The following is a 24,742-nucleotide window of genomic DNA, read 5'->3' as shown; positions in this document are numbered from 1 at the left end:
AATCATCATCCCTTATTAAACACATGAGGATCCACACTGGAGAGAAACCATTCATATGCGCTCAGTGTGGGAAGAGTTTTACTGCTCATCACACCTTAATAAACACATGAAGACCCACACTGGAGAGAAACCATTTACATGCACTCAGTGTGGGAAGAGTTTCAGCCAATTATTCAACCTTCATCAACACATGAGGATCCACACTGGAGAGAAACCATTCACATGCACTCAGTGTGGACAGAGTTTCAGCCAATTATCACACCTAAACAAACACACCATTCAGAAAAACCATTCATACACACGTGAATGCGTCAGACCGGAAACGCAAGTTCGTGCATCAAGTTTCGCAGTTCATTGCATTGCAAAGTTCAAGCTTGGTGAACTCTGACCTGCGAAATCATATCACTTGTCTGTGTGAGACCAATCGAAGATCAAAACATGACCTCTCTGGACAGAAATGTAAAATATGGACCAATCGCTCACTTTTTTAATGTCTAATCATCTTGTTTAATCCCGCCCCTTTTTGCAGCGCTGTACAACAGAATTTGCATGCTCAAATTCTAGTATGACCGCAGCTTCGGTGTGGGATGAGTTTCAGCAACTCCTCAGACCTTAATAAACACTTGAAGACCCACACTGGAGAGAATCCATTCACATGTACTCAGTGTGGGGAGAGTTTCAACCGATTAGCAAACCTTAAAGAACACATAAAGTTCCGCACTGGTGTAAAAGAGTATATGTGCTTGAGTGTAAGAAGTCTTTTATTACTGCACCAAAATTGAAACTGCACCAGACAATTCACACTGGAGAGACAGTAGAGGTTTCACACTGTGACAAGAGGTTTAATCAGTTAACACATCTGAAAACACAAAAGAGGATTCACACTAGAGAGAAACCGTGCAGATCTGATCAGTGTCTACAGAGTTTCCCTCATTCTGCGCAGCTTTAGAAACACATGGACAAAAAGTTGCACACATGACCTGAATGCAGCAAAACATTTTCTCATGTGCACAGGATATTTCATGTCTGAATAATGTTTGAAAAGGCTGAGTGACGCTATACTGTTTTCCTACAGAAGTAGGTGGGGTTGTAAATGTGTTGCGCTCCTCGCATTTACCGTAAACACAATGCTGGTGGCTGAGAGAAGAACAGTTTCATAAACATCTGGCAAACAGCACCTCTGTGGCTTAAAATATCTTTGCAAGTGATTGTACAGGTGTGGATACATCTGTACTCCACTCTCCAGTGTATTCATGTAGCTAGTGTTGTTTTGGATGATGTTCTCTGTCTGACTCCCTGAATGAGAAACAAATCAATGGGAAGACACTGCACATCAAAGAAGCTGCTGTGGAGCTCCAGGACAGTTAGTTAGCAGTATACCAGGACCCCAAGTTTAGAAAGCCCATTCAATTGTCCTGTGTTGCATCTTTTATTAGTTAAGTTTTACAATATTAAAACACTGTGATGATCCCAAGACTCCAGATTGGAGTATGTAGTAAATCCTGCTTTGATTCCTGCATTACTTACTCATCCATGGGTATATAAACATTGTTGTGTTAGCTACCCCAGGACGCTGTGGCTACTCATGAGTCCTCATGTCAAGACCTGCCATCTCATTGACTCTTTAACCTTATGGTTTTGTTTTGCATTGCTTGTATCATGTGTACAATGTGTTTTTGTGATTATATCCTAAGTTCTTTATCTTTATTATTATCCCTAGACATTTGTTGGTTGCTTTGATTGATTGTTTTATGAGTTACATTTTATAATAAATAATTTGCATTCAGGCTATTTTGTTGGTTCATCTCTTTTATGTTGCGACTCAAACAAGCGTGTCATAACACTTTGTAAAATGTGTCTGGTTGTGTCCAAGATCTTGTCCTTTTAGTCATGATCATAGGTGTGAGTAGGAACCTATATTGAGCGGTAAATTGAGAACATTGCCTTTCGTCTCAGCTCCTTCACCACAACAGACAATCACATCAACTGCATTACTGCTGCTGCTGCACTGATCCATCTTTTAATTTCACATTCCATTCCTCATGAAAAAAAAAAAAAAAACAAGCAGATACTTGAACTCCATTTGGGGTAAGGACTCTCCTCCAAACTGGAGATGGCCATCTTTTTCAAGTCAAGCACCGTGGTTTTTGATCTAAATGTCACGATTGTGGATCTGTCTGTTCTTCTATGATGTGTCTGCGTGTGTGTATGTGTGTGTGTGTACGGTGTGGTGCGTTATGCGTTTACGTATATGCGTGTATGAGTGTGTGTGTTGGGTGTCTCTGTGTCTGTGTTAGAGTCGCGTTGCTGTCAGTTGTGTTTACCTTATCAGCTGGGTGGTCACGTGTACGCTGTCACCAGCCTTGCCGTGCGCAGCACCGCTCAGCTGTAATCAGTGGACCACAGGTGCAGCGCATTACCGCGCCTATATATGTTCAGCGTTTCTGTCTCACAGTGTCAGTTCGTTTTCTTCACGTCTGTTTGTCTGTGTCCTGTCAGGTTCCGGTCGCTGAGTTCTGGTCGTGTGTCGCGGGGAGAGCTCTGTGTTTGGACTCTTGTACCTTTCTGTTGGCGGCTCTCTGATCTTGTTCTTCAGTGCTCCCTGTTCGATTTATATTTCCTGCTGCTCGCTTGACTCACTCATCATCTTCCTGCGTTCTTCCTTCTGTCATTCTGTCTGAGTCAATAAATAATTATTTTACTTGCAATTGGGTCTCCCTGTATTCCGTGACAGAACGAACTGACCACTGAGATGGACCCAGCAAGTGTCACCAAAATCCAGGATTTCCTCGCCCACAATTCAGCCCGACTGGATCATCAGGACAAACAAATGGCAGTGACCGGCCAGGCCATTGAGGCGCTGGTCACTCAAGTTTCTGAGCTCACGACTCAGGTTCAGAGACTGGGTTCTGAGCTTCGTGCTGAAGCTGTCCAGCAAGCTCCTCCCACCATTCCACCAGCAGCTCATGCGCTAGAAGAGACCCCCAGATCCACTGAACCGCGACTTCCACCACCAGCATGTTACGCCGGCGAACCAGAATTGTGCCGGTCATTTATAGCAAAGTGTTCACTTTACATCACGCTACAGCCTTCGTCTTTCCCTAACGAAGAGAGTAAGGTGGCGTTTACGATCAATTTGCTGACAGGTAAAGCGGCACTTTGGGGTACCACTGTTTGGGAGCGTAAACTCCCCTGCTGTAACTCCTTTAAAGCTTTCTCAGAGGAGTTAAAAACTGTGTTTGACCGAGCGGTCTCTGGCAGAGAGGCGGCTCGTAAGCTCGCTGAACTCAGACAGAATAAGTTGAGTGTTGCTGAATATTCCATTGACTTTCGTACTCTGGCGGCCGAATGTAAATGGAATGCCGAAGCTCAGTGGGACATGTTTTTGCACGGACTAGCAGATTATATTAAAGATGAAATCTACGTCATGGATCTGCCTAAGACACTGGATGGGCTTATTGATTTAGCCATCAGAGTGGACACTCGGTTACAACAGAGAGGTTCCCACAAGAAATTGCACACTCCACCTCTTCCCACGCAATCTTTTTTCGCTGCATCTTCTGAACCCCCCTCATCTGATCTCGAGCCGGAACCCATGCAGATGGGCAGATTTCGGCTTTCCACGGAGGAGAGGCGTCGTCGCCGCATGGAAGGACTATGCATGTACTGTGGAGTCGCTGGACATTTTGTGGCTTCGTGTCTAGCCAAGAATAAGAATTCGTCGCCGGGTAAGAGTTTACTGGCTGGTGAAATCACCCTTGACAAGTCCCCTAACACAACCATGCTGCCAGTCAATCTATCTTTTAACTCTATCATGCACCACTGTCATGCGCTCATCGACTCCGGAGCCGAGGGGAATTTTATTGACTCTAAGCTGGCGTACAGTTTGAAAATCCCTGTTGTTCCCCTTTCTCTTCCTATCGCAGTGCACGCTCTTAGCGGTCTTTCTCTCCCCACCATCACACACTCCACTGCTCCTATAAGACTCATTACTTCTGGTAACCATTCCGAAACTATTGAGTTTTTTTTAACAGAGACTATTGCCACTCCTGTGATCTTGGGACATCCCTGGTTGGTTTTGCACAAACCTCACATTAATTGGGGACATAATACTGTGCTTTCTTGGAGTGAGAGCTGTCATAAATCTTGTCTAGTGTCTGCTTGTTCTGCTGTTTCTCGTTCTGTGTTTCAGGAGGAGCAGATGGATCTGTCAAACGTGCCCCGTGAGTACCATGACCTGAAGAGAGTGTTCAGTAAGTCCCGGGCTGCTTCTTTGCCTCCTCATCGTCCCTATGACTGTGCAATAGACTTATTGCCAGGTACGTCTCCGCCTAAAGGCAAATTATACTCGCTTTCTGCTCCAGAGAGGGAGGCCATGGAGAAATATATTTCTGATTCTCTAGCAGCCAAGATCATTCGCCCCTCTTCTTCACCGGCGGGGGCGGGATTTTTTTTTGTAAAAAAGAAGGATGGTTCCCTTCGCCCGTGCATTGATTATCGAGGGCTGAACAACATAACGGTCAAGAATACATACCCTTTGCCGTTGATGTCTTCAGCCTTTGAACGTCTGCAGGGGGCGAACTTTTTTACAAAATTAGATCTCCGCAATGCTTATCATTTGGTTCGCATAAGAGCGGGGGATGAGTGGAAATCAGCGTTTAACACCCCCAGAGGGCATTTTGAGTACTGCGTTCTGCCCTTCGGCCTTTCCAACGCTCCGGCTGTTTTCCAAGCATTCGTCAATGACGTGCTGAGAGATATGATAGATCAGTTCATTTATGTTTACCTGGATGACATACTGATATTTTCCCATTCTCTCCAGGAACATGTTCAGCACGTCAGGCGAGTGCTTCAGAGGCTGTTAGAGAATGGTCTTTATGTCAAGGCGGAGAAATGCGTTTTTCATGCACAGTCTGTTCCCTTTCTAGGGCATATCGTGTCAGTCGAGGGGTTGCGCATGGATCCAGAGAAGATTAAGGCTGTGGTAAATTGGCCAACTCCTGATTCCCGTAAGGCCCTGCAGAGGTTTCTGGGCTTTGCCAATTTCTACCGGCGATTTATTCGCAATTTCAGCCAGCTCGCCGCACCTCTGACCGCCTTGACCTCCTCCAAAACGCCGTTCAGGTGGTCCAGCGCAGCCGAAGCTGCGTTCTCAAAACTGAAAGGCTGTTTTGTTTCAGCTCCAATCCTGATAACCCCTGATCCCTCCCGGCAGTTTGTGGTGGAGGTCGACGCGTCAGAGGTCGGGGTCGGAGCTATCCTGTCCCAGCGCTCCTCCTCGGATGGCAAGATCCACCCGTGCGCGTATTATTCTCATCGGTTATCAGCAGCAGAAAGTAATTACGACATTGGTAATCGAGAGCTGTTGGCCGTCAAGCTTGCTTTGGAGGAGTGGCGTCATTGGTTAGAGGGGTCGGGGGTCCCTTTTATCGTCTGGACCGATCATAAGAATCTTGAGTACATCAAATCCGCCAAAAGATTAAACTCTAGGCAGGCTCGGTGGGCGTTATTTTTCGGACGGTTCAATTTCACCATCTCATATAGACCGGGATCTAAGAACATTAAGCCCGACGCGTTATCCCGTCTTTTTGATTCTTCGGAGCGTACATCGTCACTCGAACCCGTAGTGCCTAAGCGGATTGTTATTTCTAACATCACATGGGAGATAGAGTCGAAGGTTCGCGCAGCCTTAGATGGGGTAACGCCCCCGATTGGATGCCCACCGAGTCGGTTATTCGTGCCAGAGAAACTTCGGTCAGATGTTATTCGATGGGGACATTCCTCCAAAGTAGCCTGTCATCCTGGGGTGAGTCGCACATCATTTGTTATTAAACAACGATTCTGGTGGCCAGCATTGGCTCGTGATGTGCGTGATTTTGTATTGGCTTGCTCTGTGTGTGCTGTTTCCAAGACTTCCAATCGGCCACCCGCGGGACTCCTTCAGCCGCTGTCAGTACCTTCGAGACCCTGGTCCCACATCTCGCTAGATTTCGTTACGGGGCTGCCTACCTCCAACGGCAACACGGTGATTTTAACCGTAGTGGACCGGTTCTCGAAGGCTGCTCATTTCGTCCCTCTGCCCAAATTACCGTCAGCCAGAGAGACAGCGGTTGCTGTCATTAATCACGTCTTTCGCATTCATGGCCTCCCGACGGACGTGGTTTCTGACAGGGGGCCTCAGTTTATCTCTAAATTTTGGAGGGAATTCTGTCGTTTATTGGGGGCTACTGTGAGTCTTTCGTCTGGCTTTCATCCCCAGAGTAACGGTCAGACCGAGAGAGCCAATCAGGATCTTGAGCGCACATTGCGATGTTTGGTCTCACAGAATCCCTCCTCCTGGAGTCAGCAGCTTTCGTGGGTGGAGTACGCACATAATTCGTTACCAGTGTCGGCCACGGGCCTTTCTCCGTTTCAGTGTAGTCTAGGTTACCAGCCACCAGTTTTTCCCAGTCTGGAATCTGAAGTCGCGGTCCCCTCCGTTCACGCCTTTGTCCAGAGGTGCCGCCGCACTTGGAGCAGGGCCAGACAGACCCTCCTCCAAGTGGGTGTGCGCACCAAGGCTAAAGCCGATCGCCACCGGTCTAAGCCTCCCGTTTACGTTGTCGGTCAAAAAGTGTGGCTTTCAACTAAGAATATTCCGCTCCGCACCGTTTGTAATAAGCTAGCTCCTAAATTTATTGGCCCATTTATTGTCACTAAAATCATTAGTCCTGTGGCAATCCGCCTCAAATTACCTCCAGCGTACAGGAGAATTCATCCCGTGTTCCATGTATCTAAAGTAAAGCCCGTTTTTCATACGGCAATTAATCCGCACACACCAGTCCCCCCCCCGCCGCGTCTCGTAGATGGGGAGACGGCTTATTCGGTTAAGCGCATTCTGGACTCTAGACGGAGGGGACGAGGATTCCAGTACTTGGTGGACTGGGAGGGTTACGGTCCTGAGCACAGAAGTTGGGTTCCGGCCGGGGACATACTGGATCACTCTCTTATCGATGATTACAATCGCCAGGTATGCTCGTCTGGGAACGCCAGGAGGCGTTCCTAGGAGAGAGGGTATTGTCACGATTGTGGATCTGTCTGTTCTTCTATGATGTGTCTGCGTGTGTGTATGTGTGTGTGTGTACGGTGTGGTGCGTTATGCGTTTACGTATATGCGTGTATGAGTGTGTGTGTTGGGTGTCTCTGTGTCTGTGTTAGAGTCGCGTTGCTGTCAGTTGTGTTTACCTTATCAGCTGGGTGGTCACGTGTACGCTGTCACCAGCCTTGCCGTGCGCAGCACCGCTCAGCTGTAATCAGTGGACCACAGGTGCAGCGCATTACCGCGCCTATATATGTTCAGCGTTTCTGTCTCACAGTGTCAGTTCGTTTTCTTCACGTCTGTTTGTCTGTGTCCTGTCAGGTTCCGGTCGCTGAGTTCTGGTCGTGTGTCGCGGGGAGAGCTCTGTGTTTGGACTCTTGTACCTTTCTGTTGGCGGCTCTCTGATCTTGTTCTTCAGTGCTCCCTGTTCGATTTATATTTCCTGCTGCTCGCTTGACTCACTCATCATCTTCCTGCGTTCTTCCTTCTGTCATTCTGTCTGAGTCAATAAATAATTATTTTACTTGCAATTGGGTCTCCCTGTATTCCGTGACACTAAAGGTACTGTTTCTTTCTCTGCCATGTCACACTCTGCAGCAAATTGTCCCTCTGCATGCTGAATGGTCCATGTCCTGTGAAGCCAAAAGGACAACATTATCTGCAAATGGCAGAGACCGTCCTAGCCTACACCTAAAATTCTGTCAGTAAAATTATTATACTTTTGAGATCAGCCTAAAAAACACGTTTACAAAAAAAATGAATAAATAGAGGGATAGATAGACATTGTAGTGATGGAAGGGGGAGTAGGATGCCTTGTTCAACCATAAACCAAGATGGAGCTCTCTCAGAAGGGATGGACCAGTGCGCGAGTTGTCTAAAACTGAAGACTTTATTGTTCCAGTTAAATTAATTGACTAAATTATCAAACTGTTTTAAACATTGTAAAGAATAATATAAGTAAAGCAGTAACTTTAGGTACGCAATTTATTTTGAGTATGACAGTTTGTTATTTTGAGTACCTCAGAGCAGTGGTTATCAATTCTGGTGCTTGTGCAAAATGAGTTGACATCCAGTGAAAATCAGAAAATATAATGTGTAAGAGCAGGACATAAGAGCAAGTAATAAAATAGGCTATAGCCTATATTTCGCCCTGATGAAGCCCAGCTTTGGCCTGATCAGGCCCTGGAAGGGACAGTGGAAACGCGACTGGCCTGGGCTCCCTTGCTTTAGGTGCGATAGTGGAAATGGGGTTAATGGTTCTGCCGGCTCTCAATGGTGTGGAACACTGGCCAGTTTTTGTTGGCTTGTCACTGGGTTACCACCATTCCGTGGCAACACAGTAGTCCTCACTGTAGTGGGCAGATTTTTGAAGCAGCTTACTTTATTTCACTCCCCAAATAATCTTCATTGAGGGAGACAGCAGCCATTGGCTGGGACCACATGTTCCGTATTCTTGGCCTCCTAGTTGACATGGTTTTAGACAGGGGTCTGCAATTTGTGTCCAGGTTTTGGGCAGAATTCTGCCGACAGCTAGGGGCGACTACTAGCCTCTAACGAGCACAATCCACAGACCAATGGCCAGGCCGAGCAAGCTACACTGCAAATTTTAGATAGTAGATTTAACTACCTTGGAGTTAAAATTAACACTCCCTCAGAGTTTATATGGGAACCACTATAAGTGTTAAAAATAACACTTTTGAAAGTGTTAACATTGTCAACACCAAGAGAGTGTTAATTAACAAACTCTTATTGTGTAAAATATCTGTTAAATTTCCGAAAAAATACCAGCAGCTGTGGTTGCCAGAATCTTTCTGTGAAAAACATGGAAGTTTTTTATAACTGTATAAATTTACAAAAATTAACCATATTTCATGAACTAATACACTGTTCATTTTACAAAATCATAGCTTAGCACAAAAATGTAAAGTCTTTAGATGCAATAATATGTTCATGTGTGATTGCAATTAGCAAACAGATTTTGACACCTAGCATTCCATGGATACAGATTGAAAGAAAATGTACAGGCAATTTGAGTCTTGACACATATTTATACTCTGATTCTTTAAAGAAACTCAAACAAAATACATCTAACCCATTTGTGAGAGCCACTATTTTATCATGGCATGAGTCACAGGTTGAGCTGGGAGAAACCCCGGTACTTTCTAAATTCTCTCCCATTTGGGGTAATGCATTATTCGTACCAGGGAAATCAGACAAGGGTTTTAAGCTGTGGTTCCAGAAAGGCTTGCAAAAGATATCAGATCTTTATGAAGATAATATATTGATGTCCTTTGAAACCTTAAAGGAAAGATATATTTTTAAGTATCTTCAGATCCGTAATTTTATAAGATCTAAAAATCATTCATATCAGTGTCCGACCCTAAGTAGTTTAGAAGAAATTGCAGTTAAAGATCCCAGTGCCAAATACAAAATTTCTACACTATATAGCAAATTTGTTAATGCTTCCAAAGAATCTACAAATCATAAAAGACTGGCTTGGATTGAAGACTTTCAAATAGATATTACAGAAAATGAATGGGAAGAAAGTTGTCTTCAAGCGCAAACATTATCAATCAATACCCGTTTTAAATTAATCCAATATAATCGGGTAATGAGAACATATATAACACCAGAAATGTTAAATAAATTTAATAGAAATATTCTGGACATTTGTGGAAAATGTTTGACTTACAAGGGCACACTGTTCCATTGTGTTTGGCAATGTGAGCACTTGCAATTCTTTTGGAAAGAAATAATTGGTGTAATCTCTAAAACTATTGGTTAAGAAATCCCTTTTTGCCCTAAAATCTGTATCCTTGGTCTTTTCCCACCTGCCTTATCGCTGAAGTCATATAAACAGAAGTTTATAAATCTGTGTCTATTACATGCAAAGTGCCTGATTGCCATTCACTGGAAAAGTACTCATGCTCCATCTTTGTCACTCTGGATTAAGGAAATGTCTTCCTGTATAGCAATGGAAAGGTTGACTTATTCAATCAAACAAAAAATGCACATATTCTACAAGATTTGGGACTTCTTCCTTCATTTTTTAAATAACAGTGCACTGACTGTTTAGTAATCCCAAACAATGTGACTGTTAAAATACACTGTGTTTGTAATGACTAACTTTAATATAATTTCACTGGACTGTATATGTTGAAATGTCAATTTTTTAATGGTATTTATTTTTTTATATATTTTTAATTTTTAACAAAATTGCCCTTTTTATTTTTATCTTTAAGTTTATTTTAGTTAATCTTTATTTTCTATTTATTTGTTTTTGTATTACTTTCCTCGCATGAGAATGCATTTTTTTATTCTGTTCCTTTCTTTTTTAAAATTTTTATTTTTATTTTGAACGTCGGGATGGGGCGCGAGTTCTTTGATTGGTATTTGGTTACTAATACAGTAAGAATGTATCACACCTTTCTGAAACAATAAAAGTGTTAAAAAAAAAAAAAAAAAAAAAGAAAGCCACTCTCCCATAATCTGAGGGAAAGGTGCAGTTTGGATTTGAACCTAGCACCTGCTGTTCCCAAGACAGGTGCTCTGGCCAACTTAGTCTTAACACTAAAAGAAAAAACCTCTGGATACGATACTTCCAAACGCAGTTTCATCTAAGACAGTGGGGGGGAAGCAAAAATTACTGTGCTTTCTACTCAGTTGCTTTGCACAAGCATAAAGAGGCTCTTGTACGACAAATCCAAAAGGCGTGATCTCAACAATAGGTGGCAGTTACTTTTCCCCAAAACCACAGGTTGCCGACGAGTCATTCCTCAAGCCCACTAGGCCCTACACCGTTTTCTAATCTCCCTTATTTAAAACAGCTCAATTAAGTCATCGGCTTTATTGTAGAGTACCCCTAGTATCTAAGCCTGCACTGCGCAATGAAAGAAAGAAGCAAAACGGGATGGACAGATGCCTAAAATGTTAGAAACGCACCACACCTTAAGTCAGTGAAGAAAAAGAGTAAAGCTTGCGACTCTGGTGGGACTCGAACCCACAACCTTTAAATGGCTCAGCTCACAACCTAGAAGTCCAATGCGCTATCCATTGCGCCACAGAGCCTAAGTGCTCTGCTTCCTCTAGAACTGTTGGACAGAAAGCACTTTTTAGTACTCTCTGGCCCATGAATGAACAGCCAACTGCAGACAAGGCACTGCTGGAATTCAAAGCCAGGATCTCCTGTTTATTAGACAGGCACTTTGACCAACTAAGCCACAGCGCCAAATGACCTTGATACTGGCTAAATGTTTAATTCCAAAAAAAAAAAAAAAACTAACAACGGTAGCGCTGCATGTGGGAATGTCTGGACTTGAAATATTAAAGTCCAATTGGTTAGGCATTACCACACTATGCTATATAAAGGCATCGTCCAAAGCCCTCTTGAGCAAGCAGCGTTCTTAAGGATTTGAGTTTTGTTAAGAAACCGACTGCTAAACATCCCGCTGCGTAAACACTCGTTACTCTTAACAAAAGCAAACACGAAACCTGTACATAAGGCACTGCTGGGATTTGAACCCAGGACCTCCTGTTTACTAGACAGGCACTTTGACCAACTAAGCCACAGCGCCAACGCTGAATAGGAGGCAAGACGTTTTTGCACACAGAGACTAAAAAAAGACAGCAAGTCTTAAAATGGCAAGCAAAGAGGTTGTTTAACTCTATTTGTCGCACTATTCATTACGCCTCAAAGCTATACAATTTTATAATTCATTCCGGTGAGCTCTATAAAACAAGCACACACACCACCTGGACTAAGGCGCTGCTTGGATTTGAGCCCAGGATCTCCTGTTTACAAGACAGGCGCTTTGACCAGCTAAGCCACAGCGCCACAGAAATTCACAGTAAGAGACATTTGCCCGATAACAAAAATCGAAGAAGGAAAAATAATACACAACAAAAACCAGCATGTCAGGATGCAGAAAATGCTGACAAGCCGGACGCGGTCCTTTAGAGTCTGGATGATCATGTCTCAAGCCTGACCATGTCATCCAAACCCAGAGTCAGCTCGGAAAATGGAAATCAGGACAAACATATGCTATCGGCCATTGAAAGAGTTTCAGATCAGAAAGCCACTCTCCCATAATCTGAGGGAAAGGTGCAGTTTGGATTTGAACCTAGCACCTGCTGTTCCCAAGACAGGTGCTCTGGCCAACTTAGTCTTAACACTAAAAGAAAAAACCTCTGGATACGATACTTCCAAACGCAGTTTCATCTAAGACAGTGGGGGGGAAGCAAAAATTACTGTGCTTTCTACTCAGTTGCTTTGCACAAGCATAAAGAGGCTCTTGTACGACAAATCCAAAAGGCGTGATCTCAACAATAGGTGGCAGTTACTTTTCCCCAAAACCACAGGTTGCCGACGAGTCATTCCTCAAGCCCACTAGGCCCTACACCGTTTTCTAATCTCCCTTATTTAAAACAGCTCAATTAAGTCATCGGCTTTATTGTAGAGTACCCCTAGTATCTAAGCCTGCACTGCGCAATGAAAGAAAGAAGCAAAACGGGATGGACAGATGCCTAAAATGTTAGAAACGCACCACACCTTAAGTCAGTGAAGAAAAAGAGTAAAGCTTGCGACTCTGGTGGGACTCGAACCCACAACCTTTAAATGGCTCAGCTCACAACCTAGAAGTCCAATGCGCTATCCATTGCACCACAGAGCCTAAGTGCTCTGCTTCCTCTAGAACTGTTGGACAGAAAGCACATTTTAGTACTCTCTGGCCCATGAATGAACAGCCAACTGCAGACAAGGCACTGCTGGAATTCAAAGCCAGGATCTCCTGTTTATTAGACAGGCACTTTGACCAACTAAGCCACAGCGCCAAATGACCTTGATACTGGCTAAATGTTTAATTCCAAAAAAAAAAAAAAAACTAACAACGGTAGCGCTGCATGTGGGAATGTCTGGACTTGAAATATTAAAGTCCAATTGGTTAGGCATTACCACACTATGCTATATAAAGGCATCGTCCAAAGCCCTCTTGAGCAAGCAGCGTTCTTAAGGATTTGAGTTTTGTTAAGAAACCGACTGCTAAACATCCCGCTGCGTAAACACTCGTTACTCTTAAAAAAAGCAAACACGAAACCTGTACATAAGGCACTGCTGGGACTTGAACCCAGGACCTCCTGTTTACTAGACAGGCACTTTGACCAACTAAGCCACAGCGCCAACGCTGAATAGGAGGCAAGACGTTTTTGCACACAGAGACTAAAAAAAGACAGCAAGTCTTAAAATGGCAAGCAAAGAGGTTGTTTAACTCTATTTGTCGCACTATTCATTACGCCTCAAAGCTATACAATTTTATAATTCATTCCGGTGAGCTCTATAAAACAAGCACACGCACCACCTGGACTAAGGCGCTGCTGGGATTTGAGCCCAGGATCTCCTGTTTACAAGACAGGCGCTTTGACCAGCTAAGCCACAGCGCCACAGAAATTCACAGTAAGAGACATTTGCCCGATAACAAAAATCGAAGAAGAAAAAATAATACACAACAAAAACCAGCATGTCAGGATGCAGAAAATGCTGACAAGCCGGACGTGGTCCTTTAGAGTCTGGATGATCATGTCTCAAGCCTGACCATGTCATCCAAACCCAGAGTCAGCTCGGAAAATGGAAATCAGGACAAACATATGCTATCGGCCATTGAAAGAGTTTCAGATCAGAAAGCCACTCTCCCATAATCTGAGGGAAAGGTGCAGTTTGGATTTGAACCTAGCACCTGCTGTTCCCAAGACAGGTGCTCTGGCCAACTTAGTCTTAACACTAAAAGAAAAAACCTCTGGATACGATACTTCCAAACGCAGTTTCATCTAAGACAGTGGGGGGGGAAGCAAAAATTACTGTGCTTTCTACTCAGTTGCTTTGCACAAGCATAAAGAGGCTCTTGTACGACAAATCCAAAAGGCGTGATCTCAACAATAGGTGGCAGTTACTTTTCCCCAAAACCACAGGTTGCCGACGAGTCATTCCTCAAGCCCACTAGGCCCTACACCGTTTTCTAATCTCCCTTATTTAAAACAGCTCAATTAAGTCATCGGCTTTATTGTAGAGTACCCCTAGTATCTAAGCCTGCACTGCGCAATGAAAGAAAGAAGCAAAACGGGATGGACAGATGCCTAAAATGTTAGAAACGCACCACACCTTAAGTCAGTGAAGAAAAAGAGTAAAACTTGCGACTCTGGTGGGACTCGAACCCACAACCTTTAAATGGCTCAGCTCACAACCTAGAAGTCCAATGCGCTATCCATTGCGCCACAGAGCCTAAGTGCTCTGCTTCCTCTAGAACTGTTGGACAGAAAGCACTTTTTAGTACTCTCTGGCCCATGAATGAACAGCCAACTGCAGACAAGGCACTGCTGGAATTCAAAGCCAGGATCTCCTGTTTATTAGACAGGCACTTTGACCAACTAAGCCACAGCGCCAAATGACCTTGATACTGGCTAAATGTTTAATTCCAAAAAAAAAAAAAAAAAACTAACAACGGTAGCGCTGCATGTGGGAATGTCTGGACTTGAAATATTAAAGTGCAATTGGTTAGGCATTACCACACTATGCTATATAAAGGCATCGTCCAAAGCCCTCTTGAGCAAACAGCGTTCTTAAGGATTTGAGTTTTGTTAAGAAACCGACTGCTAAACATCCCGCTGCGTAAACACTCGTTACTCTTAACAAAAGCAAACACGAAACCTGTACATAAGGCACTGCTGGGATTTGAACCCAGGATCTCCTGTTTACTAGACAGGCACTTTGACCAACTAAGCCACAGCGCCAACGCTGAATAGGAGGCAAGACGTTTTTGCACACAGAGACTAAAAAAAGACAGCAAGTCTTAAAATGGCAAGCAAAGAGGTTGTTTAACTCTATTTGTCGCACTATTCATTACGCCTCAAAGCTATACAATTTTATAATTCATTCCGGTGAGCTCCATAAAACAAGCACACACACCACCTGGACTAAGGCACTGCTGGGATTTGAGCCCAGGATCTCCTGTTTACAAGACAGGCGCTTTGACCAGCTAAGCCACAGCGCCACAGAAATTCACAGTAAGAGACATTTGCCCGATAACAAAAATCGAAGAAGAAAAAATAATACACAACAAAAACCAGCATGTCAGGATGCAGAAAATGCTGACAAGCCGGACGCGGTCCTTTAGAGTCTGGATGATCATGTCTCAAGCCTGACCATGTCATCCAAACCCAGAGTCAGCTCGGAAAATGGAAATCAGGACAAACATATGCTATCGGCCATTGAAAGAGTTTCAGATCAGAAAGCCACTCTCCCATAATCTGAGGGAAAGGTGCAGTTTGGATTTGAACCTAGCACCTGCTGTTCCCAAGACAGGTGCTCTGGCCAACTTAGTCTTAACACTAAAAGAAAAAACCTCTGGATACGATACTTCCAAACGCAGTTTCATCTAAGACAGTGGGGGGGAAGCAAAAATTACTGTGCTTTCTACTCAGTTACTTTGCACATGCATAAAGAGGCTCTTGTACGACAAATCCAAAAGGCGTGATCTCAACAATAGGTGGCAGTTACTTTTCCCCAAAACCACAGGTTGCCGACGAGTCATTCCTCAAGCCCACTAGGCCCTACACCGTTTTCTAATCTCCCTTATTTAAAACAGCTCAATTAAGTCATCGGCTTTATTGTAGAGTACCCCTAGTATCTGAGCCTGCACTGCGCAATGAAAGAAAGAAGCAAAACGGGATGGACAGATGCCTAAAATGTTAGAAACGCACCACACCTTAAGTCAGTGAAGAAAAAGTGCAAAGCTTGCGACTCTGGTGGGACTCGAACCCACAACCTTTGAATGGCTCAGCTCACAACCTAGAAGTCCAATGCGCTATCCATTGCGCCACAGAGCCTAAGTGCTCTGCTTCCTCTAGAACTGTTGGACAGAAAGCACATTTTAGTACTCTCTGGCCCATGAATGAACAGCCAGCTGCGGACAAGGCACTGCTGGAATTCAAAGCCAGGATCTCCTGTTTATTAGACAGGCACTTTGACCAACTAAGCCACAGCGCCAAACGACCTTGATACAGGCTAAATGTTTAATTCCAAAAAAAAAAAAAAAAACTAACAACGGTAGCGCTGCATGTGGGAATGTCTGGACTTGAAATATTAAAGTCCAATTGGTTAGGCATTACCACACTATGCTATATAAAGGCATCGTCCAAAGCCCTCTTGAACAAGCAGCGTTCTTAAGGATTTGAGTTTTGTTAAGAAACCGACTGCTAAACATCCCGCAGCGTAAACACTCGTTACTCTTAACAAAAGCAAACACGAAACCTGTACATAAGGCACTGCTGGGATTTGAACCCAGGACCTCCTGTTTACTAGACAGGCACTTTGACCAACTAAGCCACAGCGCCAATGCTGAATAGGAGGCAAGACGTTTTTGCACACAGAGACTAAAAAAAGACAGCAAGTCTTAAAATGGCAAGCAAAGAGGTTGTTTAACTCTATTTGTCGCACTATTCATTACGCCTCAAAGCTATACAATTTTATAATTCATTCCGGTGAGCTCTATTTAACATTATTAATCTATCATTATTAATCATCTATGTAACATTAATTACAACAACACAATTATTATATGATTGTTATAGATGTTATATGACGTTGTTTGTTAAGATTAATGTTAGCCGACCAAGCACACTGTACAGTTTTACTACAAACATTTTAATGCAGTTATTATACATTACTTCACTTTATATTGTCATTTACTACCATAGTTACAATAATGCCCGTGCATTATTCTCACACATTAATCAATCACTTCACTAATAATAAATATAAGGATCAATTCATCAGTCATTAATTATAAACAAATAGTATAATAACGCTCACATATCACTACATCACTAATCATAAACTTATCTAATAATGCTCACGCATAATACATCACTAATCATAAAGCATAAAACAATATGGATCACGCATGATTGCATCACTAATAATAAACCAATAATATAAGGGTCACAATTTAATCCATCACTAATAATAATAACATTATTATTAGTGATGGATTGATGTGTGACCCTTATATTGTTGGTTTATTATTAGTGATGCAATCATGCATGATCCATATTAATTAATTAATAACTGCATTAAAATGTTTGTAGTAAAACTGTACAGTTTGCTTGGTCGGCTAACATTAATCTTACCAAATAACGTTATAAAACAGCTATAACAATCATATAATAATTATTTTGTAGTAATTAACGTTACTGTAATGGTTATTCATTTAAACCACCTTGTTAAAAAAATACTTACTTTGCAATTGGTTTCCGAATTAATCCGCAACGAAATCTTTTATTACAGTACAAATCATGGATGGTATAAGGGCTCTGATTGGCCATAGCGTTCATTGTAACTCAGAACACGATTGGCTGCCTTAACCAAGAATAGGGTGAATCTTGGTTCCAGCTCACAAAGTGATTGGCCGGTGTGACCAAGAATAACCACGACTTACAAGTGGCAGTATGAGCTAACCGGCCACTTACTGCCAAGCTTAATAAAAGTCTTCCAGTTGGTGCTGCCCGGGCTAAAGAAAAAAAATGTAAAAAAAAAAAAATTATAAAACGGCCTTGCCAGAAAGTAGCAGGATGTCAATACAAGGCGGTGGCAATGTGCATTGATTTCTGAGTGACTCGTCATTCGGCATGCAGGGCTCCTCACACGTTTACTGGAGCAGGACCAGGTAGGGCCTTCAGTCACCTGCCCCTTGTGCACAAAGTAAAACAACAGCAATGTTTTGCCGAAACCTGGGATCGAACCAGGTACCTTTAGATCTTCAGTCTAACGCTCTCCCAACTGAGCTATTTCGGCTGCCCTTTCACAAGTATCCTGCAGCATTCATGTCTGTGAGACTAAGCAGAATCCTGAAATGTTTGCTAAAAAGCTCAGAGTAACTGTCATTTTCCGGCCTTCAAGAGATAAGAATGCTATTCCAGCTTTTTTTGTGCGGTGCTGGTAAAAAAAACAAGGTCCCACTGAGATTTGAACTCGGATGGCTGGATTCAGAGTCCAGAGTGCTAACCATTACACCATGGAACCTCAAGGTTGATGCTGCCCGGGCTAAAGAGAAAAAAATGTTAAAAAAAAAAAAAAAGAAAAAAAAAGAAAACGGCCTTGCCAGAAAGTAGCAGAATGTCAATACAAGGCAGTGCCAATGTGCATTGATTTCTGAGTAACTCGTCATTCGGCATGCAGGGCTCCTCACACGTTCAGAGGGGAATTATCTCGAATGGTAAAGCGCTCGCTTTGGATGCGAGAGCTAGCGGGAACAATGCCTGCATTCTCCACCTCTGTTTTTAATGCCTTTTTAAAGCGAAAAGGTTTAAAGTGAAACTCTCCTGATTCAATCATCACCAGAAGCGACGTGACCATCTGGAAGTAAGATAGCTTTTTGGTCAAGTGGAAGCAGTTGGACTTAAGGGTGCAGCAGCTAGGCTTTTTGGGTGACTTTCGGTCACCTAACTCTTGTGCCCAAAACTGAAAAACAACACTACTTTACTTTGGATCTACCCAGGTACCTTTAGATCTTCAGTCTAACACTCTCCCAACTGAGCTATTTCAGCTGCCATTCAATAGTTTTTCTGCAGCATAGACGTGTGTAAGACCGAGCAGAGCCCTTAAATGCATCTGAGGCCTAAGAGAGTAAGAGCTTGGCCAGTACAGGGATCGAATCCACAACCTTGCCGTTATTAGCACCATAGTCTAACCAGCTGAGCTAACCGGCCACTTCCTGCCTAAAGCACTAGAAAGCCCAGAGTAACTGTCATTCCCTGGCCTTCAAGAGATTAACATTCTATTCCAGCTTTTTTTGTGCGGTGCTGGCAAAATAACAGGTCCCACTGAAATTTGAACTCAGATTGTTGGATTCAGAGTCCAGAGTGGTCACCATTACACCATGGAACCTCAAGCTTGTTGTGTGGTGCTGTCAGAGCTGTAGGGAATGAATAAAAAAAAAAACAGCCTTGCAGAAAATTAGCAGAATGTCAATCCAAGGTGGTGCCAATGTGCATTGATTTCTGAGTAACTGAGTCATTCTGAGTCATTCGGCATGCAGGGCTCCTAACACGTTTACTGGAGCAGGAATAGGTAGGGCCTTCAAAAGAAAAGCGCTCTATTCCAGGCAATTTGACGACTAAACGGCGGGCAGGGCAAAGAGGCCACCACAGAGCAGATGTGATCTTTTATTTTTTTTTTTTGACCACACCAAAAACTACCGATTTTAATTTTTCCAAGGGGAATTAGCTCAAATGGTAGAGCGCTCGCTTAGCATAGGAAGGGGTCCAATCATCTCGCTCACTCGCAAGCGAACAAGCCGCAAAAAAATGGAAAAATGCGACAAATTTCGCTTGCAGTAGTGTTCGTGGCTTTGTGACTGTGCATAATGTGGTATTTTGGTTGCATATTGCATGTCATTCTAAATGTCATTTTTTGCGTGCTGGATTCGAACACACAATCTGTGTAACACAATATCCAATCAGTGTCGGTTTCAGCGAAGCCAATCAGCTGCGCTCTTATTGAAGTTTTATTGACGTAACACAGGCAATTATATTGATATTACTATTATTATGTGGATATTGTTCTTAAAAAGCATATTACGTTAATTAAAAATGAATGAAAATGTTTCACTTAAACATATGTATGCATGTTTATGTATATATAAGTATATTATATATATTTATGTATTAATATATAAATATATACTATACTATATATATATATATATATATATATATATATATATATATATATATATATATATATATATATATGTATATATTAATATATGTTTTATTTCTTTATGTAATAACTTTAAATGAATGCACACAAAAACAAGTAATATGCAAAATGGTTTATTAAAATGAATACAAATATTAAAATCGCAAAACAATTTAAAAAATATAAAAAACAAAATAAAAACATATCTTAATATATAAACTATATAATATACAATAAATAAAAACAATACAATATATATTTATTTATTATGCACATATAATATATTAAAACAATACTATATATAAATATATTTATTTATTATACACATTATATAAAAACAACTCTCTATATATATATATATATTTATTTTTATATACACAATATATTAAACAATAATATAAATAAATAATAAAACGCAAGAGTGGGGGCACATAATATATAAAATATAGTATTTAAGCAATGTATAAAATGTAATTTTTTTAAGAAATATAAATATATTTTTACATAAAATGCACACAAATATTAAATAAGTACACACAAGACAAAATAAGAGTGGGCCTATAAGTGCCACTTTAAAATGCTAAATATTAACACACAAAAATTAAATAAAATGAGAGAGTACCCATGTAACATTTACAAAAATATATACAGCAATTTTTCCTTTATTCTGGAGCTGGAGTTTGTCCTTTATTTTGCTGGCGCTGTTCTGCCAACCAGTTCTCTAAGGATTTGCCATTTGAAATTTGCAGGCAAAATGTGGCATTACCAAATCGGCTATGGCCAAACTCCTTAGTCTTTGGTTGCCCACATTTGCTGCAAACATTAAAAGTAACCGCACGCACATACTTCCTTTTGTGGACTCCACTTTCCTTCTCCTGTTCCCGTCTGCGCCTGTTCCTCTGGGTGTAACGGGACACAGGAACAGCAGGCGCAGGTGGAGCAGGTGCAGGTGGAGGAACAGCAGGTGCAGGTGCAGGTGGAGGAACAGCAGGTGCAGGTGGAGCAGGTGGAGGAACAGCAGGTGCAGGTGAAGCTGGGACTGCACTGGATGTTGGTGCAGCACATGATGGAATCACCATTGACACACTCATGTCTGGGTTAAAAACAAGTGTGCCAAACAATGATCCAGGTCCTGAAATGGGCTGCACAACACCTGGTGCTATGGGGGGTGGTGCTATGGGGCACACCGTGCTGGGGGTGGGTGGAAAGGAGCACACCGTGGTGGGGGCAGACACAATGGGGCGCACTGTGGTGGGGGCCAGCGCAATAGGGCGCACTGTGGTGGAGGCTGGTATGATGGGGAACACTGTGGTGGAGGCTGGCGAGATGGGGCGCACTGTGGTGAAGGTCGGTGTGACAAGGCACACCATGGTAGGGGCCGGTGCAATGTGGCAGACTGTGGTGGGGGTTGGCGCGATGGGGCATTCCGTCGTGGGGGCCGGTGGAAAGGAGCACACCGTGGTGGCATCCGGCAGGAAGGAGCAAACTGTGGTGGTTGCAGAAGCAGACTTTCGACCAGGTCGACCTGTCCTTCTTTATTTGGAGGAAAGACAAATGGTGTTTGGGGCCTGATGTTGATGGTGCCTCGTCCAATTTTTCCCTCGGCAAAGGAAGCTGCGTATCTGCCACAGCAATTGGATCAAGTGGAGTCAGTCCCTGAGTGAGTACACTCATTTCCTGATCCTTTTGCCTCCGTTGAAACCTGATTATAAATGATATGTATTATTCATATATATTAATTTAGAAGTATTCAGGTAATTTAAAGAAAATAATGTGCTTTGCTTACCACTGAATGAGCGTCTTCTGGTTTAGCTCAAAAAGCTGGATCACTGTTTCATCCATCAGCCTGCGACTGCCAAGCACCAGATCCCGGATGTGGTGGTAATCGGTCAGTATTTTAGACCACCTGGGCGTGCGAACACCAGCCTTCTTGGAAGTGGACTTGTGAACGGCACACAGCTTTGTACAAATGGCCTCAACCAAGCGGCTGGTGCTAGGCCACTGTGCTGGACCCCCAGGATGTCCAATCAGACCAATTGTCCAATTTTTCGGCTCTAAACGCGTATTATTGGCCCGTGAGGAACGAATGGCTCAGACCCGATAGAGGACTCGAGAGGTGAACGGATCAAATCTTTTTCGACTGTAAACGCATATGATTGGTTTCTGCCTTTCCACGATGAACGACACGAAATGTGATGAAGACTTGAAATAACGATACCACCTGCACAAATGTACGCACGCGCGAATTAACAAATCACTCCCTGAGAGGACTTGTAGTTCCCAAATCATATTGAAGATTCGTTTAAAATGAACGAAATGTTCATGCTCAGCAAATTTTAGATAGTAGATTTAACTACCTTAGAGTTAAAATTAACACTCCCTCATAGTTTATATGGGAACCACTATAAGTGTTAAAAATAACACTTTTGAAAGTGTTAACATTGTCAACGCCAACAGAGTGTTAATTAGCAAACTCTTATTGTGTAAAATATCTGTTAAATTTCCGAAAAAATACCAGCAGCTGTGGTTGCCAGAATCTTTCTGTGAAAAACATGGAAGTTTTATACAACTGTATAAATTTACAAAAAATAACCATATTTCATGAACTAATACAATGTTCATTTTACAAAATCATAGCTTAGTGCCAAAAAAGTAAAGTCTTTAGATGAAACAATGTGTTTATGTGTGAATGCAACTAGCAAACAGATTTTGACTGCATTAGTAACTACACAGTTACCTTTTAAGAAAAGAAGCTGCAGCATGACATCAAATATTCTCAGTTCATCTTGGACTTAAACAGAGACGCTATTATCCTCCACAATGGTGACACAAAAACTGTTTAGCTGTTTTTCTTTTTTTTTTTTTTTTTTTTTGATTTTACGTAAAAATACCACACTGTAAAAAATTGCTGTTAAAAAACGGTCAGATTCTACGGTAAAATAATGTTTTTTCACTAAAACAGTAATATTCTGTTAAAAACAGTGCTTTCTGGGTAACATTTTTGTTTTCGAGAAAGTAACCAACTGCAGAAAACTGTGAGCTAACAGAGTTCAGATTCGATGTTTTGAAGTCTGTGTTTGAAATCACACTTTGTGTCCTTGTTCACTATTTCATACACTAGTTAACTAATATAGTTCACCTGACAGTTTTAATGAACACTAATGAGTGAATTCAGACACTGATGAACACCTGCTGTTAATAATTACAATTACTGAAGAAAATAAACAAGAAACACAAACAGTGACGTCAGTTACAACATTAAATAAAATCAAGTAAAATAAAACAGCTTCAGTCTCAGCAGAGGATCATTAAACAACTCCACAAACAACAGCAGACACACACTTATTACTGACTGATTTGACTTCCATACTATTCTCATTGAGATCCAACAGAAATTAATGTGTTTTTTTGTGTCACCGTAATAGAGTGAGGGGCTGGTTTAGTTGGGCTCTTCACCCTTGAACTCATTAATTCAGACTCTCCAATTACTGTAATAAAGAATTAACAAAATGCTTGTATTATAGCAATCAAGTTGGAAAGTCAATAAATAGAAAAATCTATTTGTCTGAAATTAGTTCTGATAAATGTTTTGGTATAAATCTGGAAGAAGGGCCTCATGCAATAAATTTTATGCTTAGTTGCAGGTATTAATTTAATTAATGAGAAGTGGAAACAGAAAAGATATCTCCGTAATTACTGAACAGTTAAGAAATGACAATTACACACTCAGACCTTATGAATCTGACCTTGTATCTCAACAATGGTAACATCTCAAATGTTTCATGCTGCAATGCATGCTGGGAGTGGCACGGTACAAATATCCCAGCATGCATTGCGGTACAAATAAATGTTGTATAATGGTCTAACAGTTTTCTTTATTTGCGTTTGATTCTGCTGTTGTTTATGTTTAGACTTTCAGTTGCCTGTTTGTGAGTTAAACTGTTAATTTTGTTAGTTGTCACCATTACTGAGGTTCATATGCTGATTATTGATGTCTTTTTGAGTGCGATTGACACCATAGAGCAGTGTTATTGTCCAAGATATTCTTAAAAACTTCCAGAAATCATTGCCATATATAGACATATAATGTAAAACAATAGATTAAACATTGAATAGGAGCAGTAAATTTTATTATACTAAATGAGAACAGACTCTGCCATTTAATAGCAACATGAACATCACCAGATCTTATTTAGGTTTTTGGCTGACTTGCCTCAACAAAGCAGCTTTTTAAACAAAGTTCTTAACAATTGCAGCAGCCAAGATATATAAATGTTAAAAATGACAGGGCTAAGAGCCCAACTAAAGCAAACTCTGTTCTCCATGATGGTGATGTAAAATGTTAACCTTTCTCTCAAGAAGAACTTTAGTAGATGTTATACAAAAATACATGTATTAAGTAATAAGTGTAGCTGGTGACGATGTTTGTAGAGTTGTTTAATCATCCGCTGATCATTTAAATGATTTAATCAATCGTTGTTCTTCAGGTTATTTCATTATAAAGCTGTGACTAAAGTTTTGTATGTTCTGTTCTTGTTTTTTCCCTTCAGTATTTCTTCATTTGTTCATTGTTAATCCTCAATTATCATTTAATTAGTCAGTTAATTCATGAATTTACTTCAGCTTTGCTAAATGTTTCTTGAACACTCAGTAGTGTGGACACTTCAATAAAAACTGAAGTATATGCTCTGGGGTTTAAAGGGTTAAAGGTGTGAGAGTTAAAAACACAGTGTAAAAATATATTTTAACAGTAATATACTGTTAATTTACACTACGGAAATAGACTGTAAAAAAACAGTAGATTGCTGGCAACCACAGCTGCCAGTAGATTACCGTTAAATCAAGGAAAAAACAGTATTTTACTGTAAAACCTGAAGCTAATTTCTTCTGTCTGTCACCGTTGTGGAGGAGAGTAGAGC

General features: G+C 41.7%; 2 protein-coding genes and 17 non-coding genes across 19 annotated transcripts in view; 1 reads left to right on the top strand and 18 right to left on the bottom strand.

Annotated features, from left to right (window-relative positions):
- The window catches only part of zgc:173607, a 791,925-nt gene that overhangs the window by 298,207 nt on the left and 468,976 nt on the right, over positions 1 to 24,742 (top strand). The window lies entirely within an intron of this gene.
- Positions 1 to 24,742, bottom strand: part of LOC110439586 (uncharacterized) — a 296,328-nt gene that overhangs the window by 46,089 nt on the left and 225,497 nt on the right. The window lies entirely within an intron of this gene.
- On the bottom strand, positions 11,058 to 11,146 carry trnar-ucu (transfer RNA arginine (anticodon UCU)). The gene is given in 2 exon segments: positions 11,058 to 11,093; positions 11,110 to 11,146. It is a non-coding gene; the product is annotated as a tRNA-Arg (tRNA).
- Positions 11,233 to 11,306, bottom strand: trnai-aau (transfer RNA isoleucine (anticodon AAU)). Its single transcript has one exon. It is a non-coding gene; the product is annotated as a tRNA-Ile (tRNA).
- On the bottom strand, positions 11,579 to 11,652 carry trnat-agu (transfer RNA threonine (anticodon AGU)). The gene has a single exon. It is a non-coding gene; the product is annotated as a tRNA-Thr (tRNA).
- Positions 11,839 to 11,912, bottom strand: trnat-ugu (transfer RNA threonine (anticodon UGU)). Its single transcript has one exon. It is a non-coding gene; the product is annotated as a tRNA-Thr (tRNA).
- Positions 12,659 to 12,747, bottom strand: trnar-ucu (transfer RNA arginine (anticodon UCU)). Its single transcript is given in 2 exon segments — positions 12,659 to 12,694; positions 12,711 to 12,747. It is a non-coding gene; the product is annotated as a tRNA-Arg (tRNA).
- On the bottom strand, positions 12,834 to 12,907 carry trnai-aau (transfer RNA isoleucine (anticodon AAU)). The gene has a single exon. It is a non-coding gene; the product is annotated as a tRNA-Ile (tRNA).
- On the bottom strand, positions 13,180 to 13,253 carry trnat-agu (transfer RNA threonine (anticodon AGU)). The gene has a single exon. It is a non-coding gene; the product is annotated as a tRNA-Thr (tRNA).
- On the bottom strand, positions 13,440 to 13,513 carry trnat-ugu (transfer RNA threonine (anticodon UGU)). Its single transcript has one exon. It is a non-coding gene; the product is annotated as a tRNA-Thr (tRNA).
- Positions 14,261 to 14,349, bottom strand: trnar-ucu (transfer RNA arginine (anticodon UCU)). Its single transcript is given in 2 exon segments — positions 14,261 to 14,296; positions 14,313 to 14,349. It is a non-coding gene; the product is annotated as a tRNA-Arg (tRNA).
- Positions 14,436 to 14,509, bottom strand: trnai-aau (transfer RNA isoleucine (anticodon AAU)). Its single transcript has one exon. It is a non-coding gene; the product is annotated as a tRNA-Ile (tRNA).
- Positions 14,784 to 14,857, bottom strand: trnat-agu (transfer RNA threonine (anticodon AGU)). Its single transcript has one exon. It is a non-coding gene; the product is annotated as a tRNA-Thr (tRNA).
- Positions 15,044 to 15,117, bottom strand: trnat-ugu (transfer RNA threonine (anticodon UGU)). Its single transcript has one exon. It is a non-coding gene; the product is annotated as a tRNA-Thr (tRNA).
- On the bottom strand, positions 15,864 to 15,952 carry trnar-ucu (transfer RNA arginine (anticodon UCU)). Its single transcript is given in 2 exon segments — positions 15,864 to 15,899; positions 15,916 to 15,952. It is a non-coding gene; the product is annotated as a tRNA-Arg (tRNA).
- Positions 16,039 to 16,112, bottom strand: trnai-aau (transfer RNA isoleucine (anticodon AAU)). The gene has a single exon. It is a non-coding gene; the product is annotated as a tRNA-Ile (tRNA).
- Positions 16,386 to 16,459, bottom strand: trnat-agu (transfer RNA threonine (anticodon AGU)). The gene has a single exon. It is a non-coding gene; the product is annotated as a tRNA-Thr (tRNA).
- trnaf-gaa (transfer RNA phenylalanine (anticodon GAA)) lies at positions 17,846 to 17,918 on the bottom strand. Its single transcript has one exon. It is a non-coding gene; the product is annotated as a tRNA-Phe (tRNA).
- On the bottom strand, positions 18,075 to 18,146 carry trnaq-cug (transfer RNA glutamine (anticodon CUG)). Its single transcript has one exon. It is a non-coding gene; the product is annotated as a tRNA-Gln (tRNA).

This window comes from Danio rerio, chromosome 4 (assembly GCF_049306965.1).
Source record: "Danio rerio strain Tuebingen ecotype United States chromosome 4, GRCz12tu, whole genome shotgun sequence".
Classification (NCBI taxonomy): Eukaryota; Metazoa; Chordata; class Actinopteri; order Cypriniformes; family Danionidae; genus Danio; species Danio rerio.
Note: the sequence above shows the minus strand (reverse complement) of the source record. Positions and strands in the feature narration are given on the sequence as shown.